A 20,317-nucleotide genomic window follows, 5' to 3' on the forward strand; every position below is an offset into this window, starting at 1 on the left:
GCAGCTTCTAAATGTAGTTATTAAAGTACACATGAGGGAATTTACCACAGCTCAATTAGTGCTGATGCCTGGCATTAGCATTCTTCTTCCTTATGGTAATGTATGGCATATGTTCTAAAGAGGCCTTGCCCTCCCTAAGATTTCATATGAGGCCTGAGGAAAATGAGGCGGGGGGGCAGTAACTTTTATTCACATAGTGCGGTAAGAGAGTAAGAACATTCAGAAAAGAGGCTTGAAATTCTTTTAGTGTTCCACAAAGCATTTTCTGTGCTACTTCAGATATAACATTTCATTTGACAATTATTGGATACAGGAAGCAGTTATCAGTCAAGCTTTTAACACTTTTTAGTCATTGGCCTTTCCACAACTTCAGGAATCCCACAGTATAAGTGAGCTCCTCCTACAAACTCTAAATCTTTAGCCAGCTTTTCCCAAAAGCTACTGGAACAGATACATTCTCCTCCTGAAACATTCAATAATCTGCTTTCCCTAAAATCTAGTGTCTGAGACCTATATAAGTCTCCTGAGCATGGATTCCCCCCTCCCCGCCTGATCCTCTGGAGGCACAAATCTTCCCTGACTTAAATGGATTCCATTCCCTTCTCCTATCTTGCTCCTCCAGCATTCCACAGGTGCTGATTGGGATTAGTTGCTCTGCATACACACCAAATAGGCATACAGGGAATTGGTAGTTGATAAAAAGGGACAATAAATATAAATAAATAAATGTAATACCTGATTTGTGCCATCAAATAGTTTTGTACAGCTTTGATCTAATCTATACATACAAAATCAAGCCAGAATTCTCCCTAGAAGCTAAAATGACAAAACTGAGGTTATCGTACATTGGTCTCATCATAAGAAAACAAGATTATCTGGAAAAGTCAATAATTCTAGGAAAAGTGGAAGGCAGTAGGAAAAGAGGAAGACCCAAGAAGAGATGGCTTAATAAAAGAAGCCATGTCCTCCACTTTGCAGGATCTGAGCAAGTGTGTTAATGATAGGACATTGGAGGTCACTCATTCGTAGGATCGCCATAGGTTGGAGGCGACTCAATGGCACTTAACACATTCACACACACACATACATGCAAAAGAATGAGGTAGTAAAATCCTAAATTAGTAACGTGAACAGTGTGACTTTGTAGTGCATGTGCAGGTACTATTTTAATACTTTTCAGTGCAAAGAAAAAAAAATCCCTGCAATTAAAAAACAAAATTGCACATCATGTTAGTTCTAGTCTAGTTCCCTCCTTGCTGTGCTTGTTTTCTGCCTGCGTGGAAGATTTTCTTGAAGACAAAGAGCTATGTAAATATGGTGTCCCACTGCAGATTGAAGCAGTTCAGTCCATCCTACCCCTTCCCCTTTTGCCTTATTCTGCTATATATGTACAGCACACTCATTTGTTCAGTGAAGAACCATTACTTTAAAAATCTGGATGCAAGTTGAGGCAGAGTCAGTATCAGGATTTTGCCATGGTTAGGCCTTCGTCAAAACTGATCAATTGGCAGAAGGATCACAGACACTGGAGTTACTGGGTCAGCCTTCCATTTCCCAATGGAAGAAGTACCTGGTGGCAGTGGAATAAAGAGAGTACAATGTACTTGTAGGACCTCCCTTTATCTTGTTGATATGTTTTTAAAGGTTTTTTTTAATGTTGTAAACTGCTTTGGGCCTCATTTTGGTCTAAAAATCTAATAAATAAATAAACCATAGAATGTAAGCACCCTTCCTTCCTAATTGGTCCAGGGACTTTTGGTGTAATTTTCTACTTCCTAGTGGGAGCAGTATGAGTAGGAGTGGAGCAGTCATTCTCCCATGCTTCCTTTAAACCATCTGCCTCTTTGAAGTATGAGGGAGACACAGTCCATTCCTCCCAGAAGACATCCAGATCTCTCCAGAAGCCTTTCCCTGTGATATCACAAGTCTTCAACTCGTTTCCTGATTGGAAGACATCACCTTTTGGACTTGATGGCTTCAATGGAGCTAAAAGAAATGCAAGAGAGTTGTATCCCATTCCTTCAATAAAGCTTTGACAGGGGAAAGAATGGGGGTGAGTGTGATTAGAAATAAAATGTCTCTTTCCTATGGGTTCTGCAAGATTCTGTCATGTCCCCCATGCTTTTCAACATCTATGCAAAGCCAATCCAGAGATCTGGGTTGATTTGTCACCAATATGTGCATGACACTCAGCTCTATCTTATGCTTCCAGCAGATCCCAGAGAGGCTGTTTTGGGATGAATGAGGGCTAACAAGTTGAGACAATCTTGACAAAACAGAGGTGCTTTTGTGGGGGCGGGGGGAAGTTTGAATCAGGAATGGGGATATACCCTCTTCTGGATGGAGTTGCACTCTCCTTAGAGCAGGTGCATAGCTTGCGGGTGCTGCAGAACCCAGGGTTCCTGTTGGATAAACAAGTTGCAGAGGTGGCCCTTTCACCAGCTCTGGCAAGTAAGCCAGCTGTGGCCCTTCCAGACAGGAAAAATTTTTAAACTGTGGAGCATGCCCTGGTAACAACTCGATTAAATTACTGCAATGTGCTTTATGTGGACCTGCTGTGGAGGCTGTTGAGTAGCTGTAATTGGTACAGAATGAAGTGGCCAGAGCGCTGGCTGAAGTGGGTCACAGGGACAATATCACACCAGTTTTGTTCCGTACACACAGGCTCTCCATTTGCTTCTGGACCCAATTCAAAGTGCTAGCATCAACCTTTAAAGTGCCATGCAGCTTGGAACCAGCATTCCTTAAGGACTACCTTCTACCACATGAACCTACCCATCAGTTCCGGTCATCTGGATCCTTTGCCTGGGGTACCCCTGCCATCTGAGCCAACCCAAGAAAGTGCCTTCTCAGTCATGGTGCCAAAACTGTGGACCTCCCTCCCCAGGGAGATTCATCTTTCTGCCTTTGTGGTTGTTTTCTGCCAGCTTGTGAAGGCTTCTTTGTTGCTTTTGGTGTACCCTCAGTAAACTCTTATTGGTGTCCTCTCTGGTTATGTTTATATGTCTATATGTTTTATTGTATTTATATATACATTTAAAATGTTATTTTAATTTTTAAAATGCTTAATATTTGGTCCTTGGGGATCTTGTTTTTGGTGGAAAGGCAGCATATAAATGTTTTAAATAAATAAATAGGGAGCCATGAGGAGGAAAGTAGAATCAGAAATGGGCAAGGGGAACTAAAGGAATCACAATAGGGGTGAGGGAACTACAATGCAGGGGTAGAAGGGATATGTGACAGAGGGGCCCATGGACACACTGACTCAAGATCTCAAAAAGTCTCTGGATAGTCTGAGCTGAAGTCAATGGTATTGTTCTAAATATGAGGTATGATTTCCTGTATACTTTACTGAGAGTTGGATATAGATTTGATTTTTTTTTAATTATTGGATGGGTTAACATATATCACTCATAACATTCAATTAACATCTCCATCCCATTTCGGTTCCCCCACCCATCCCCCCTTTTTTATAATAGACTTCCAACAGTTTTCCAGTTTTCCAACCCCCCCTATTTAAATTGCAGTCTATCTGCTATCTCTTCTATTAAACTATAATTAACAATAAAAATCCCTATCTATTGTTTAAATATTTCAACTACCGGCAAAGAACTACCTTCCCCCTTTACAAGTTATCCAAAGACCAGATTTTCCCCTTCATGTCCCCCTTTCTTTCCATATAGTTCTTGTTTCACCCAGTTCATCATAAATTCTATATCTTGTTCTTTAAGTTTCCTTGTTAATTTGTCAATTTCTGCCATGTTCAATAACTTCTGGATCCAATCTTCCACCGATGGTATCTCTTGTGTCTTCCAAAGTTGTGCATATAACATCCTAGCTGCCGTCACCATATAAAACACCATTGTTCTGTCCATACTATCAAATTCTTCTAAGTTCATACATAACAGTAACAGTTCTGGGTTTTTAACAACATTTTTCTGCAAGATATCTGACATAACATCCACAATATTCCCCCAAAACTGCTTTGCCTTTTCACACGTCCACCACATATGATAGAAGGAACCTTCATGTTTCTTGCATTTCCAACATTTATCTGACATTTGGCTATTACCATTAGCTAGCTTTTTTGGTGTAAGATACCATCTGTAAATCATTTTATAAACATTTTCTGTTATAGTGGTACATGTTGAAATTTTTACTGTATTTTTCCACAATCGTTCCCAAGCTTCCATCGTAATATCTTTATTACAATTTATTGCCCATTTAACCATTTGAACTTTAACCACCTCATCTTCTGTATACCATCTCAACAAAATCTTATATATTTTAGATATCAACTTTTTCCCTTCTTGAAGTAAACACTCCTCTAACTCTGAATTTCTAACCCTAAATCCTACTTTCCTACGATCTGCATCATAAAAGTCTTTAATTTGTCTATACTGAAACCAACCATACTGAAATGATAAATCTTCCTTAGTTCTCATAATATATGTATTTTGTTCCACTCTTAAAATTTCTTTATACGTCATCCACTCCTCTCCACCATGTTCCACATTCGGGTTTACGACTTCAGCTGGTATAATCCACAATGGAGTCTCTTCCTCGAAATATCTTTTATATTTTTGCCACACTCTAAATAAACTCCGTCTCACAAAATGATGCAAAAACATAGCATCCATTTTAATCTTATCATACCACAAATATGCATGCCATCCAAAAAAATTTTTATATTCTTCCAAAGCCAATAATTTGTGGTTTTTCAGTAAAATCCATTCCTTCAGCCAAACTAGGCAAATGGCTTCATGATAAAGTTGTAAATTTGGTAATTGTAATCCACCTCTTTCCTTGGTGTCATATAACACTTTCATTTTCACTCTAGGCTTCTTCCCTGCCCAAACGAAGCTCAAAATCTTCCTTTGCCATTTATCAAACTGCTTATTATCTTTCACAATTGGTATTGTTTGCATCAAAAACATTATCCTTGGAAGTACATTCATCTTAATCGCAGCAATACGACCCAGCCATGATAAATTCAATTTGTTCCATTTCAACATATCTTTATCTATCTGTTGCCATAGCTTGTCGTAATTGTTTTTAAATAAATCAATGTTCTTCACAGTTAATTCAATGCCTAGATATTTTGTTTTATGCACCACCTCACAGTTTGTTACCTCCATCATTTCTTGTTGTTTTTGTTTAGTCATATTTTTACATAGTAGCTTTGATTTATTCTTATTAATATAAAATCCTGCAAGGTCACTAAATCCTTTTATTTTTCCCATTAATCTTGGCATATTTTGAATTGGATCTTCAACTATTACCATCACATCATTGGCAAAGGCTCTCACTTTATAGGAATGACCTTTTATTTTCAGTCCTCTTATCATATCGTCTTCACGTATCTGTCTAAGTAGAATTTCTAATACCATCACAAATAACAGTGGAGAGAGTGGACACCCTTGTCTCGTCCCCTTCCTTATTTCCAGTTTTTTTGTTAAGTCACTATTTACCACAATAGCTGCACATTGGTCTTTATATATTGCCCTTACTGCTTGGATAAACATCTTACCCATCTGCATCTTTTCCATTGTAGAAAACATAAAGTCCCAATTTAAATTGTCAAAAGCCTTTTCTGCATCAACAAAAAAAAAGCCAACCTCCTTCCCTGGATGTTTATCATAGTATTCAATGGCATTCAGTACTACTCTTAAATTGTCTTTTATCTGTCTCTCCGGCAAAAAACCTTCCTGTTCTTCTGCAATAAACTCCGTCAACCAAGTTTTAAGTCTTTCCGCCAATACTTTAGCAAATATCTTATAGTCATTGTTTGTTAGAGATATCGGTCTATATTTTTTAACATTCGTTAAATCTTGGGTTTCTTTTGGTATCAATGTAATATTTGCCTCATTCCATGTTTCCGGTACTCCCTCTCCTTCTAATATTCCATTCATTACTCTCTGCAACAATTGCATCAATTCATCAGCCATTACTTTATAAAATTTAGCCGATATTCCATCTGGTCCAGGTGCCTTACCTGTTTTTGTTGCCTGTATCGCTTCCATTATTTCTGTTATTTTAATTTTGGCGTTCAATCTATCTTTCAGTTTATCAGGTAACGTTGGTAAGGTTATCTTTAGAAAATACTCATTAATTAGTCTAATATCAATAGTTTTTTTCTGGTACAATTTCACATAGTATTTATAGAATGCTCTCCCAATTGCATCTTGATCAAACAACTCCTTGCCATCTTCCATAATTTTACTTATTAATTTCTTCTCTCTCTTTTTTTTCAATTGCCATGCTAAGTATTTCCCAGGTTTATTGGCTCCTTCAAAGATTTTTGCTTCAATCTTTTCAATTCCCATTCTATTTCTTTATTTTCCATTGCTCTTATCTGCTCCTGTAAAATTCTAATCTCAAGTTGGATATAGATTTGAGAGAATAGGTTCAAATCCCTGCTCAGCCATGCAGCTCATTGGGTGACCTTGTTGTGAGGATCAAATGGGATCACCATTTTATCCATGTACATCATGTGAACTACTTGGAGGAACGGCAGGAGACAAATGTCTAGTTCAGTATGAAGAAAGCAGTTTACCAACTTTTTTTTAACTGGCTTTTTTTCTCAGAACAAGTATATTAAAACCAGCATCATTTGCATTAATATTTGCATGCCTTTATAGAATGACACTTTCTTTAAGCAAAACAATTCAGATTTTAGATCCTACTCCCCACCACCACCATCACAATGGTGTCAGGCCATGGTCAAAAGCTGAGTCCCCCAATATATTTTTATTAATGCTTGATATACTGTTACTCCTGTCTCATGAGGACCAGCACATTAATCCATGTTTTAATAGCTTGGGGCAACTTATGACCACAGTTGTACTTTTTGGGGAAAATGCAGAGAGATATGGATTTACAAAACTTGCCACTTAGGACAAAATTTCCATCCTAGTAAATAATGAAAAAGGATCTGTGAGCCTTGTAGGAAGGATCCCATCCTCCCCCCCCCTTCACCCATTTACCCATCCGCTCTCAATGTCCCATTTTACCCACCTCAAGGAACCACTCTCACAGGAGGGGTAATCTTTCCTGCTCCTTTCAGTGCAGTCTGCCTGCTTTTGACTCGTCGCCTCACTGCTGTGGGGATCCTGGGACACTCCTGCAATGGCTGAGCTCCTGTCTTCATGGGCTGTGTTGTCACCAGTATGCTGATGACACCCAGCTCTACCTGTTAATGGAAGACCAGTTAGATGCTGCCCCGGAATCTTTGGCCCGGTGTTTGGATGCAGTGGCAGAATGGTTGTGTCGCCTGAAGTTGAATTCCCAGAAGACGGATGCTCTGTATCTGGGTCGTGGGGCGACAGAATTGGGAACCCAGCTCCCAGCCTTCAACGGAGTGCAGTTACAGCCTTCATCGATGGTGAAGAGCCTGGGTGTGCTCCTGGATGCCAAACTTTCTATGGAGGCCTAGGTTGCAGCCATTGCCAGATCTGCATTTTTTTCATCTTCAGCAAGTCAGGCAATTGATGCCCTAACTCTTGTCCCAGGACCTAGTTTCTGTAATCCATGCAACGGTCACCTCTAGATTGGACTACTGCATCTTGCTCTATGCTGGGCTGCCTGTGGTCTTGACCCAGAAATTTCAGCTGGTCCAGAATGCAGTGGTATGCATCCTTATGAGTTTAGAGCTCACATTCACCATGTGTAATGCCAGCTGCACTGGCTCCCAGTTGAGTTCCGAGTCCAGTTCAAGGTATTAGTCTTAGTATTTAAAGCCCTTCATGGACTGGAACCTGCATACCCACAGGGCCACCTCTTCCATTATGACCCCTGCAGGGCCTTGTGCTCAGTGGATAAACAGCTTCTGGTGGTCCTGGGACCGAGGGATATTCAGCTGGCCTCAAGCAGGGCCAGAGCCCTGGCCCAGTCCTAGTGAAATGCTCTCCCAATAGCGATCCAGGCCCTGTGGGACCTTTTACAGTTCCACAGAGCCTGCAAGATGGAGCTGTTCTACTGATCCTTTGACTGGGGCCAGCTTTTTGTCCCATCTTCTGACCACCACACCCTCCTTTTGTGGCTGACTGGGAGTTACATCAAGGCAGTGCCCGTGGTTATGGGGATTCAGTAGTAGCCGTATTTGTTTGGTGGTTCCTGGATTTTTATGCTGTTGGTATAATTATGTATTAATATTGATTTTTATGCTACTTGTAATAATGTTTTATTGTATTTTAATAATATATTTTGTTGGAAGCCTCCCTGAGCCCGCTTGCGGGAAGGGCAGGGTATAAGTCTAAATAAATCAATAAATCAATAGTACACCTATCCACTGCTGTGGCCACTCATCCATCCCCTTTCCTGCTTCTCTAACTGTCCACCCCCATCCCTTCTCCCAGCTCACATGGAGTCAGTGAGCAGCAATGTCTTCTGCTCTTCTTCCCCTGCTGCTTATATTGCTTCCAAGGAGAGGTAGCAGTGACTGGGTTTTCTGTGGTGGCAGCAGTGGGGCAGTGGCAGATCGTAGTCCCCCTCCTCTACTTGCCTGTCTGCCCCCTGGTTGAGGAGGGATGGTGGTTGCTAAGCTGGCATCAGCAGCAGTGGGGGGCAGGCACACTGTTGGATCCTATTGGTTCCTCCCTCTCCCCTCACTAGTGAATTCTATCTGCACAAGGACAAAATTATTTCTCTTTGGGGAGAGAATTTCCTCCTCCATTTTTGATAAGTGTATTTTTCTGCAGGAGGAATCCATACCAGTGTTAGGAACTACATTATTGTGAGTGAGAAGTTGTTTAAGATTAGGGGGGGGGGCGTCTCTAGGACAAGAGCCTGCAATAAACCAAGGTGCCACCTCTGTCCCCATATTTACTCCAACATCATGATCACTGGACCTAACAAACCAGCTACACCATCTCAGGTTCATTCACTTGTTCATCTTCCAATGTGATATATGCTATCAGGTGTCTGCGATGCCCTTACACTCTCTGCATTGGACAAAGAGGTCAGTCTCTGTGCAAAAGAAGAAATGGACATAAATCTAAAATTAAAAATCACACCACTCAAAAACTAGGAAGAGAATATATTAATCCAGGATGTTCCATTGCTGACCTAAGAGTGGTATTTCTCAGAGAGGCTTCAAGGGGGGATTATAATGTGAAATTGCTGAACTTGCATTCATTTACACATTCAGAACAATTAAACTCCCAGGGCTGAATAGAGACATTGGATTCTTACCTCTCTACAGCAGAATTTGAGTATGATGGTACTTTAGATACCAATAAGGTTTTCAAGATAACATTTGAAGAAGAGAGCTTTGACTCTCAAAAGCTTAAACCCTGAAAATCTTGTTGATCTCTAAAGTGCCACTATATGAAAAATCCTGCTGTTCTACTGCAGACCAACACAGCTACCCGCCTAAACTAACCTCTCCACCCAGAAAACTGATGAGTCCTGGAAATCTACCTCACATCAGAAAAATACTCCCAACTGCTTAAGCTAATTATTTACACTCTACTTGTCTCACTGAATTGTGAGTTAACATATTATCTTTACAATACATTCAATTGTCATTGAACTCTGTTTCTCTGTTGGATATGTTTTTCTGTGTGTGAAAAAAAAAGAAAAGAAAAGAAATATGCTGCAGACAAACAATAAAATTTACAGTTTTTAATGTTATTAATGCATTCATTTTTTTCAAAAATGAAAGAGTCAAAAATAAAGAGTTAAAAAAATACATTTTCTGCCAACACAAAATCTTTTTCCCCCTTTGTGGGACATTTTTCTACTCAAAGTACATCAGAACTTGGTTTGAGGTAGAAAACACCCCTCAATACAAATAAAGTAAGGTTTTTTCAGAATGTATTGTCGAAGGCTTTCACGGCCGGAGAACGATGGTTGTTGGGGGTTTTCCGGGCTGTATTGCCGTGGTCTTGGCATTGTAGTTCCTGACGTTTCGCCAGCAGCTGTGGCTGGCATCTTCAGAGGTGTAGCACCAAAAGACAGAGATCTCTCAGTGTCACAGTGTGGAAAAGATGTAGGTCATTTGTATCTACTCAGGAGGGGTGGGGTTGAGCTGAGTCATTCTGTAAGAGTTTCCCAGGGTGTGGAATGCTAATGGCGGGAGGCTTCACTGAGTCATTCTGTAAGAGTTTCCCAGGGTGTGGAATGCTAATGGCGGGAGGCTTCACTGTATCCTGAGGCGGTTCTTTTGCATATGGATTGGTGCTTGATGTGCTAATCTTCTCTGCAGGGCTATTGTCGGGTGTGGAGTGTTTTGTTGGCCTGGTGTTTTTCAGAACTGGAGCCCATGCTCTGTTCATTCTTAAGGTTTCTTCTTTCCTGTTGAAGTTTTGCTTATGCTTGTGAATTTCAATGGCTTCCCTGTGCAGTCTGACAAAGTAGTTGGAAGTGTTGTCCAGTATTTTGGTGTCCTGGAATAAGATACTGTGCCCTGTTTGAGTTAGGCTATGTTCAGCCACTGCTGATTTTTCAGGCTGTCCAAGTCTGCAGTGTCTTTCATGTTCTTTTATTCTTGTCTGGATGCTACGCTTTGTGGTCCCGATGTAAACTTGTCCACAGCTGCAGGGTATACGGTATACTCCTGCAGAGGTGAGGGGGTCTCTGCTGTCTTTTGCTGATCATAGCATCTGTTGTATTTTTCGGGTGGGTCTGAATACTGCTTGAAGGTTATGCTTTTTCATAAGCTTTCCCATCTGATCAGTAATTCCTTTGATATATGGCAAAAACACTTTTCCTGTAGGTGACTGTTTTTCCTTGGTTGTTTGATTCATCCTGGGTTTGATTGCTCTTCGGATTTCATTTCTGGAGTAGCCATTTGCCTGAAGTGCGTGGTTTAGATGATTAATTTCCTCATTGAGAAAGCGCGGCTCACATATCCATCTTGCACGATCCACTAATGTTTTCATTATGCCTCTTTTCTGTCGGGGGTGGTGATTGGAGTTTTTGTGTAAGTACCGATCAGTGTGAGTTGGTTTCCTGTAGACCTTGTGACCTAACTGAGAGTTTGCTTTGCGGATGACCAAGGTATCCAGGAATGAGAGTTTTCCCTCACTTTCTTTCTCCATTGTGAATTGTATGTTCAGGTGGATGTTGTTGAGATGATTCAAAAACTCCATCAATTCTTCCTCCCCATGGCTCCAAATGATGAATGTATCATCCACAAACCGGAACCATACACTGGGTTTGTGGGGTGCTGATTCTAGAGCTGTTTTTTCAAAATGTTCCATGTAGAAGTTTGCTATAACAAAGTTATATAGAAGTTTGCTATAGCAAACTTCTACATGGAACATTTTGAAAAAACAGCTCTAGAATCAGCACCCCACAAACCCAGTGTATGGTTCCGGTTTGTGGATGATACATTCATCATTTGGAGCCATGGGGAGGAAGAATTGATGGAGTTTTTGAATCATCTCAACAACATCCACCTGAACATACAATTCACAATGGAGAAAGAAAGTGAGGGAAAACTCTCATTCCTGGATACCTTGGTCATCCGCAAAGCAAACTCTCAGTTAGGTCACAAGGTCTACAGGAAACCAACTCACACTGATCGGTACTTACACAAAAACTCCAATCACCACCCCCGACAGAAAAGAGGCATAATGAAAACATTAGTGGATCGTGCAAGACGGATATGTGAGCCGCGCTTTCTCAATGAGGAAATTAATCATCTAAACCACGCACTTCAGGCAAATGGCTACTCCAGAAATGAAATCCGAAGAGCAATCAAACCCAGGATGAATCAAACAACCAAGGAAAAACAGTCACCTACAGGAAAAGTGTTTTTGCCATATATCAAAGGAATTACTGATCAGATGGGAAAGCTTATGAAAAAGCATAACCTTCAAGCAGTATTCAGACCCACCCGAAAAATACAACAGATGCTACGATCAGCAAAAGACAGCAGAGACCCCCTCACCTCTGCAGGAGTATACCGTATACCCTGCAGCTGTGGACAAGTTTACATCGGGACCACAAAGCGTAGCATCCAGACAAGAATAAAAGAACATGAAAGACACTGCAGACTTGGACAGCCTGAAAAATCAGCAGTGGCTGAACATAGCCTAACTCAAACAGGGCACAGTATCTTATTCCAGGACACCAAAATACTGGACAACACTTCCAACTACTTTGTCAGACTGCACAGGGAAGCCATTGAAATTCACAAGCATAAGCAAAACTTCAACAGGAAAGAAGAAACCTTAAGAATGAACAGAGCATGGGCTCCAGTTCTGAAAAACACCAGGCCAACAAAACACTCCACACCCGACAATAGCCCTGCAGAGAAGATTAGCACATCAAGCACCAATCCATATGCAAAAGAACCGCCTCAGGATACAGTGAAGCCTCCCGCCATTAGCATTCCACACCCTGGGAAACTCTTACAGAATGACTCAGTGAAGCCTCCCGCCATTAGCATTCCACACCCTGGGAAACTCTTACAGAATGACTCAGCTCAACCCCACCCCTCCTGAGTAGATACAAATGACCTACATCTTTTCCACACTGTGACACTGAGAGATCTCTGTCTTTTGGTGCTACACCTCTGAAGATGCCAGCCACAGCTGCTGGCGAAACGTCAGGAACTACAATGCCAAGACCACGGCAATACAGCCCGGAAAACCCCCAACAACCATTTTTTCAGAATGTTGACAGAAGGTTAAATGACAAAAAACAAAACACATAGTTCTTTATTTGAAAAAGCGTTACTCACTGCTCTTAACTGCAGTGCAAAAATCTACCATCTAGTGGTAAATACTGTTTTTAGGGAAGCAGACCTGTCTGCAGTCATAATTTACTAAGGACCACTTCAGGCAGGACAATGTGTTTATATCATGGTGTGTCCAGCAGGTGTATATTTTTAGATATGTTGCAGGACATGTAGGTGACATTCTTATAGAAAACCTATGGTGCATTAGTAAATATTCTTCTTTATTAGGTATTTCCTCTGCTTCATTAAATCTGAAGTATTATAAAGTCATAAAATCCACCACCCCCCTGCAAGAAATGTACAGTTCAAAACATACCACAGAGGAGAAAGGTGGAGATAAACAGGGAAAGCATATGCAATAGTTTCAATAGGAGATCATAATTAAGGCATTGTACTAAACACTTAACATAAAAGAAGTTTTTGAGGAGGAATTTGGAAGATGAAACTGCACCACAAAGGTCTTGTATTCAAACAGTATGTCTTCCTTCAACAATTCAATCCAATATAATTCTCTGGATCTTCAACGATTCATTAAACAATATTAAATGAGAGCCGTAAGTCTCTATCCTTTACATGCATGCAGTACATCTCATACAGCATTTTCATGGAGATCTTTTAAGGTATATATTTATAACAAACAAGAGAGAGGAAAGAGAGATGACACCTCTGCCATCACTCCCACAAGGAAGGAGAGAAAAGTTGCTGGTGCATTATCCCAATTGTTTTGATAAATTAACTCTGACATGCTGCCAAACTTATGTGTATTAATAAGTTTCTCCTACTGATCCCCAGTGGCAGTCAGATGGGTTCATTGGTAGATTGTGGTGGACGTTTAAATGTCTAAGCTGGGCAAGAAGAGATGAGCTGTCATAAAATATTAGCTCTGCTGAAGGAACAGTGCCAGGAAGTATCTGGCTGATGACTTAAGAGACACCTAGTAAGCAAAATCAAAGCCCTGCTTTGCTTGGCAAAACATCAAGCCATGCTAAGAGGTGCCTAACCACAGTGACCATAAGTGTAAGATGCTGCCACTTTGTCTGCAGCTGGGAATTAAAAGCTATTTGCCATTAATGGCTTTAGTTTAAAGCTCACTAACCCATACGCTTCCCAATTGCAATTGGCATGTTTTCTTGAGGGCAAATTTGGTGTGTGTATATACAGTGAACAATTGACAGGGCTGATGAATTTGTGTTGACTGTGAGAAAACTATCTCTGATGTCAACACAGTGCATCTCTTTCAATTGCCTTCTATTGCTGCTTAAAGAGAGGATTTGTATTGACAATCATGCGGTCCAGTTATTATCCACTAAGGGATTGAGTAGAAGGGGTGTAACGAGAGATATCAGTGGAGAATGGAGAATTCATCGATTGCTTTTGCATCTGCTCAGTGTGTTATAGACCTTTTCATTTTGTGCAGTGAAATAGGCAGTGTGGCATCCTTTGAAAGAGAACTGAAATCCTCACAATCTGCTAGTAAAAATAACTGAACTCCCCTGAGTTCCGCATAGGCTGCCTTCCCTTTCCTTTGGTCACATTCTTGAAGTGCAGGTAGAGAAGTGGCAAAAAAGGTAATGTCTTTGTAATATGCACTTGGTATACCTGTTATGAGGAATTTTAGCATACCTGAGTTACAGATGTGAGAGCTGCATCTGGCTAATATGCGTATATTTATCTATTTACTTGCTGTTTCACTATCTATGTTTTAGGATTACAAACAGTAGCATTAGAAGTGTTTCTACAGAAACAGGTTTTCTTCTGCAGGAGAACAGTTATGACATAAGAACTGTATGATATCAAGCAATATGTATGAAAAATTGAGATGCTAAGAGACGAGCAGGCCCACCACCATTGCCAAAGCTGCCTCCAGACATACCCAGGAGCGGAGCTGCAGGGTGTTCCCTTGGGACTCCATTGTGCCAGCAACAGAGAAGCCCATCAGGGCAAGAGACAGAAATGTTGCAACTGCAGTAACACAATATATGCAGCTTAGAAATAGACTAATGAGAAATAGGGTTGCCAGGTTTCCAGTTTTGAACTGGACAGTCCAGTATTTTCTAATTCAGTAAGCATGCAACCCCCATGGCCAAAATTAATGCACACACTCTTTCTTTCTCCTGCAGCTTTCTCCAACTATTCACTTGTGCTCCCATGCAGCCAACAAGGTTTGAAAAGAGCCAAAGCCACTACTCAGTGGCCAAGCAAAATGCTCCAGGAGAGAGCATATTGGTTCAGCTGAAGAAAGCTGGAAAGGAAAAGATTTTCATTTTGGGGGGGAGGGGGAGACTTTCATGATCAACAAATTGGATTCTCACTGGATTCTCTCCCTCCAGCTGACTGTGGGGGTAGATGGTGGCAGGATTGAATTATCTACAGAAAAAGTGCAGATGGGATCTTTGGGAGGTCATAGTTGGGGGGGGAGGCTGGAGAATTTAGAGTTAGTGAATTCCTCAAAGGACAGTATGTGAGCAGGGTGTCTGCCTTGTATTTTTATCTTTTATGCAGCCTTGGTGATTGCAGGGGCTTTATTGCTATTAAGTAGGATGTGCGCCAAGAAAATTTCTGAAGTCCTCAGATAGAAACTATAGGTCCAGAGCACCATGCTTGCTACAGCAGCTGTCAGATCATTTTAGCCTCTGGACTTCATGGTCATATGCCCCCCCTTCCCTCCCAGGGCACTATCCAGCCACTAACTGACTGAACATTTATAGCCTGCAAGTCTATGCACACTTACTTGAAAGTAAGTGCAATTGAGATTATGGGAACTAACTTATGAGTCAATAAGCATAGAATAACACTTGAGTCTGAAAATTGGACAAGAATATTCAAGAGGGAAAGCCAAGCAACATAATGAGAAATGCAAATATTTGTTGCTTTTAACTGTAAACAACAGGTGATCTTTAGCTTATAGGCAAGGTCCTCCAACAAAAGGTCCTCCCTCCAAATCCCCAAGGAATTCCTCCCAGACCCCAAGGTCTGCTCTCATGCCTTCTCCAACCTTAAGCTGATGGTGGGGCAACCTGAGACCCCCCCTCATTGCGTCACAAAGACTCCTGAGAAACGCCCTGCCTGGTGCCTCCACCCTACAAGCAAAATTCAAATGCCTGATCAGCTGCTGCAGTTCAACCAAGGTAACCGTCCGTTTAGCCCCAAAAGAAGCTAGCCGGGCCCAGAGGTCCTCCAACTTATTAGCCAGCAACCGTGAGGTCTTCCATACTGTATCCGACACTATACCCAAAAAGGTAAGGACTGGGGCGGGACCCTCCGTCTTCTCATGGGCAAGCGGGACTCCCAACTCTTCCGTTAATCTGATACATCCCTATAACAAGTGGTCACAATGCCTGCCACCAGGGGGAGCCACTAAAAGGAAATCATCAAAATAATGGGTCGTGTCCTGGCATCGCAGCCTAGATCATAAGGCCCATTTGAAAAAGGAGCTGAAATGCTCAAAGGCCGCACATGAAATAGAGCACCCCATGGGCAAAGCCCTGTCCATGTAATAATGGCCCTCAAACGAGAAACTAAGCAGCTCAAAATCCTCAGGGTGAACTGGCAGAAGGCGAAATGCTGACTTAATGTCATATTTAGCCACCTCAGTACCAACTCCGCAACACCTCACGACTTTGACCGCTTGGTCAAAGGACGTGTACCTTACCAAGTATAAGTGATCAGAGATGGCATCATTAACCGATCCGCCTTTGGGGTAGGACAAATGATGAATGAGCCGGAATTCACCTGCTGCCTTTTTAGGGACCACACCTTACAGTGAAACCTGCAAGCATGGGACCGGAGGAGCCGTGAAAGGGCCCAAAACTCGGCCCTCCGCACACTCCTTAGCTATTTTATTATTATTTATTATTATTATTATTTATTACATTTCTAACTTGCCCTTCCCACAAGCAGGCTCAGGGCGAGGTACAACAGATTATAAAAATATAATACAAATATTAAAACCATAAAACAACAGTTCATCATAAATTCAACAAACAGATAATAACTGTCCAAAGATGGAGTCAATTCCAGATTCCTGCCCATCAACATACTGAACCACCTCCTCCATGCCCACAACAGAACGTACATTGGCAGACATGAAGGGGGCCTGAGGGCCCTGGAACGGGATCCTAAAACCAAACATGAAGCCCTGTAACAAAAACTGCACATCATGGTGCCTGGGGTTAGCAGACAGCAATGGTTTAAGAACCTTCAAGTTTATGGGGATGGGCCCCTTTTCCAGCTGCAGGCTGGGAGCCCCCACCCCCACTGCCCTGCCTGTCCTCCTGCCTTGACTGCCGGGGGCAGGTTGTAAATGGGTGTGGACCCCCACAGATGGGGCATTGATGCTTGAAACTGCGAGACTTTTTAGAACAAACGCCCTGCGAACTGTAATCCCAACAGAGAAGCTGGGGTTGAACTGGCTGGCCCATGGTCCCGCAGATACCCTGCGCAGCCTGGTTTTTCTGAACCAAGTGGCCGCAGTCCAAGTGGTCCGTCAAGTTGGGCTTAGCAAGGGACATGACCTGCAACCACAGCTGTTGATGTATCTTATCCCACTGCATCGCTGGATTAAGGGCCACCCTCATACAGAATTCCTCATCGTACTGGAGCCATGCTCCCCTGGTGAAGTCCGTATAGCCCCTATATATTAAATCTATGTATTGGAATAATGGGGCAGCCCTCCAAGGTTGAACCGTAGCAATAACCCCTGCATAGATTAATATGCCAGGGAGCCAATTGTGCCAATTACAATCAACCTTCCTCCTTTTTAAACTCTCCTTGTCATGATTGTCGAGGTCCTCCTTCTCATTTTTCTCCAGTTCCCTGAAGAGGAGAGTGAACATGTCAAAGTACTCCCCATGAATGATCTTATCCCTAGCAGCTGGGGTTAAGTGATCCCCAAGGGGCATAGCAGTGTTGCCAAATGGCAGGGCCCGGACCTGGATGGCAAAAGCAGCCCCCATCCCCAACAGCCTGGTCTGCATGCTGGGAGGGCGAAATTGTTTTCAGTGGGCATTCTAGTCATTTGTTTTAGTACCTCCCTCTAAATCTTTCCTTTTGTTGTTCAGCGTTCTGCAGCAAAACAGGGCATGCTCACTGCCAATCTTTTGCATTGCCTGAGTCCAAATGATGCAGACAGAGTGACTGGCTGAATCTCTACCTCCAACCCAAACATGCCTATATTTTCCCCATGAGTTTTTTGTTTGCTGTGGGAGCAGGCTGGATTATTTTTGAAAGGGAGTTGCTATTCGACTTAGAAAAAGAGAGAGCCCTGAAAGTCTATGGTAGAGATGGGCACGATCCAAAATAAATTAACGATCCAGCCGCTCATGGATCGGTGCTGGCGACGATCCCCAATAAACGATCCACACCGATCATCTCCCGTTCCCAATCCATGGATCGTGGATCATGGATCGTGGAGGCCAAAGCGGGGCACGCTGCTATTCCCAGCTATGTGGGAAGGTGGGTGCTGACAGCGGCCGCCGGGTCCGGCAGGCATGGGGAGACGGCGATGAGCCGCCTCCCCCCAGGGCACAGGGGGTCTGGCCTGTGTTTGGCTGTCAGAGCTGCCTATCAGGGTTTGCAGGGATGAGATTGGAGTGCCCATGGCTACAAAACACCCCCTTCCCCTCCCTCCCCTGGCTGTCTTCTCCCAACTGGTGACTGCTTTGCTGCTCCATGGTTGGAAGGAAGCTCTGCTAATCAAGGAAAGCTGGGCTTCCATTCGGGTTTCCAGGGCGACAGAAGGAGGGCAAACACAGCTCAGGCATTCCCCTGGCTCTGTTGCCAGGGGAATAGATTGCTGGTGCCTGAGTGTCTGGCTTCCCGATCCAAGCACGATCGCCCCGATCAAGCCCCCCCCCCCCAATCGCTGCATCGTTGGCCGTGGCCGAGCACGATCTGCCAGGTCCCGATTGCGCGATCGCCATTATCCTGGGTTTTTTCCGATCATAATGCTGATCTTGCCCATCTCTAGTCTATGGAAGCAATCCTAAACAGCTCTACTCAGATATAAGCCCCATGTTATTCAGTAGTGCTGCTTACTCCCATGGAAGAGTCATTGGAGTTGTAGCCTATGATTGAAGTATCTCTTCCAAACATTTCCAAAGCTGATAAGAGAAGAGGAGTCTCCCCTTGCAAGGACCTGATTGGCAGGGAGGCAGAGAATGCCATTTCCTGGACAGCTATGGGTGGGGATGGGAAGATGCACTCACACGCATTTGTCTCTTTCCCCTTCCCACCAATAAAGTTAATTAACAATGTAAGGGTGCTCTCTCCCTGGGATCTGATTAGCGCTGCTCCAGAAAACATTTCCTGGATTTAATTCAACATTCTGGAAGCTGCTTTAATGAGCTAAACCAGTAAGTTCTGTGTGTATTTCTGCTCTGTTATGTATTTTTCTCTGTTATACACACCCCTACTATTACATACTTTAAGGCTATGCTCATTTACCCACAAGCAGGGCTCATTTGGAGGCGGAACACACAGGAACAGCGTTCCGGTAGATCTAAAAAGAGGTCACATTGGTTTTGAATTTGCCCACGTGATTCCTTTTCTTCCGAGTGCAAGCTGAGTAGTGCTGGGCTCCAAAGGAACGTAAACTGCTTGGATTCATTCTGCTCTGCTGTTTTACTTTCATTTGTGATTTGTGAGGTGGGGGGGGAGAGAAAATGAGTGAATGAGTGCAAGCCGAGTGGTGCTGGGCTCCAAAGGAATGTAAATTGCTTGGATTTATTCTGCTCTGCTGCTTTACTTTCATTTGTGACTTGAGAGAGGGTGGGGGAGAGAGAGAAAATGAGTGAATGAGTGCAAGCCAAGTGGTGCTGGGCTCCAAAGGAACATAAGCTGCTTGGATTCATTCTGCTCTGCTGCTTTACTTGTGAAAGAGAGTGAGTAAGTGCAAGCAGGGCTGGCTCTCCAGAGGAGGGTAAGCTGCTTTGAGTTCATTCTGCTTTAAGGAAATACCTGGAGATTTTTGTGGAAAGGGGCCTGAGGGGTGGATGTTGCCTTCTTACACACTTCCAGTGATGTCAGGGGGTGTAGCATATGCTAATGAGTTATGCTAATGAGTTATGCTAATGAGTTCCTGCAGTTCTTTTTCTAGGAAATGACCCCTGCCCACAAGTAAGCACCATTTTGCTCCTTGGAAGAGTCAAGAGTATGCTGTTTCTTTTTCTGGACAATGGCGATTTTAAAATGTTTAGCATTGGATGGATTGTGTCTCTTATTATGCCCCTTTTTATACTTTATAAAATATAATTTGCTAGACTTTCTCTGTAGTCCTATGGAGATTTACTTTTTCTAATTATTTCATTGAAGGTAATTAGAAAGTGATCAGAAATCTTAGAATGAAAGTAACTGCATAGGAGTAAACTGTATATTATGATAAATATAATTGTTAGAAATGTAAGATTTTTTAAATTTAGAAATGTGTAACTACAAAGCTACAATAGATTTGTTAGGTTTTAATGTGCCACAGAACTCTCTGGCCTAGTTCTCACAGATATGGTAAACCTGGGCTAGGACTGTATCACTTTAGATTCCAAATAGAACACTCATATTCAAAAAGAAACAACAAATAGAGAGGGCCAGTGTGGTTTAGTGATTGGAGTGCAGGGCTAGGATCTGGGAGACCCA

At 42.5% G+C, this 20,317-nt stretch overlaps 1 long non-coding RNA gene across 1 annotated transcript in view; it reads left to right on the plus strand.

The window, feature by feature from the left end:
- The window catches only part of LOC129324794 (uncharacterized), a 28,114-nt gene extending 18,901 nt beyond the window's left edge, over window positions 1–9,213 (plus strand). The window contains exon 3 of the long non-coding RNA XR_008596558.1: window positions 7,067–9,213. This is a non-coding gene — a long non-coding RNA (uncharacterized LOC129324794). The remainder of the gene's footprint in view (window positions 1–7,066) is intronic.
- The last annotated feature ends 11,104 nt before the right edge of the window (window positions 9,214–20,317 follow it).

This window comes from Eublepharis macularius, chromosome 2 (genome assembly GCF_028583425.1).
Source record: "Eublepharis macularius isolate TG4126 chromosome 2, MPM_Emac_v1.0, whole genome shotgun sequence".
NCBI lineage: Eukaryota > Metazoa > Chordata > Lepidosauria > Squamata > Eublepharidae > Eublepharis > Eublepharis macularius.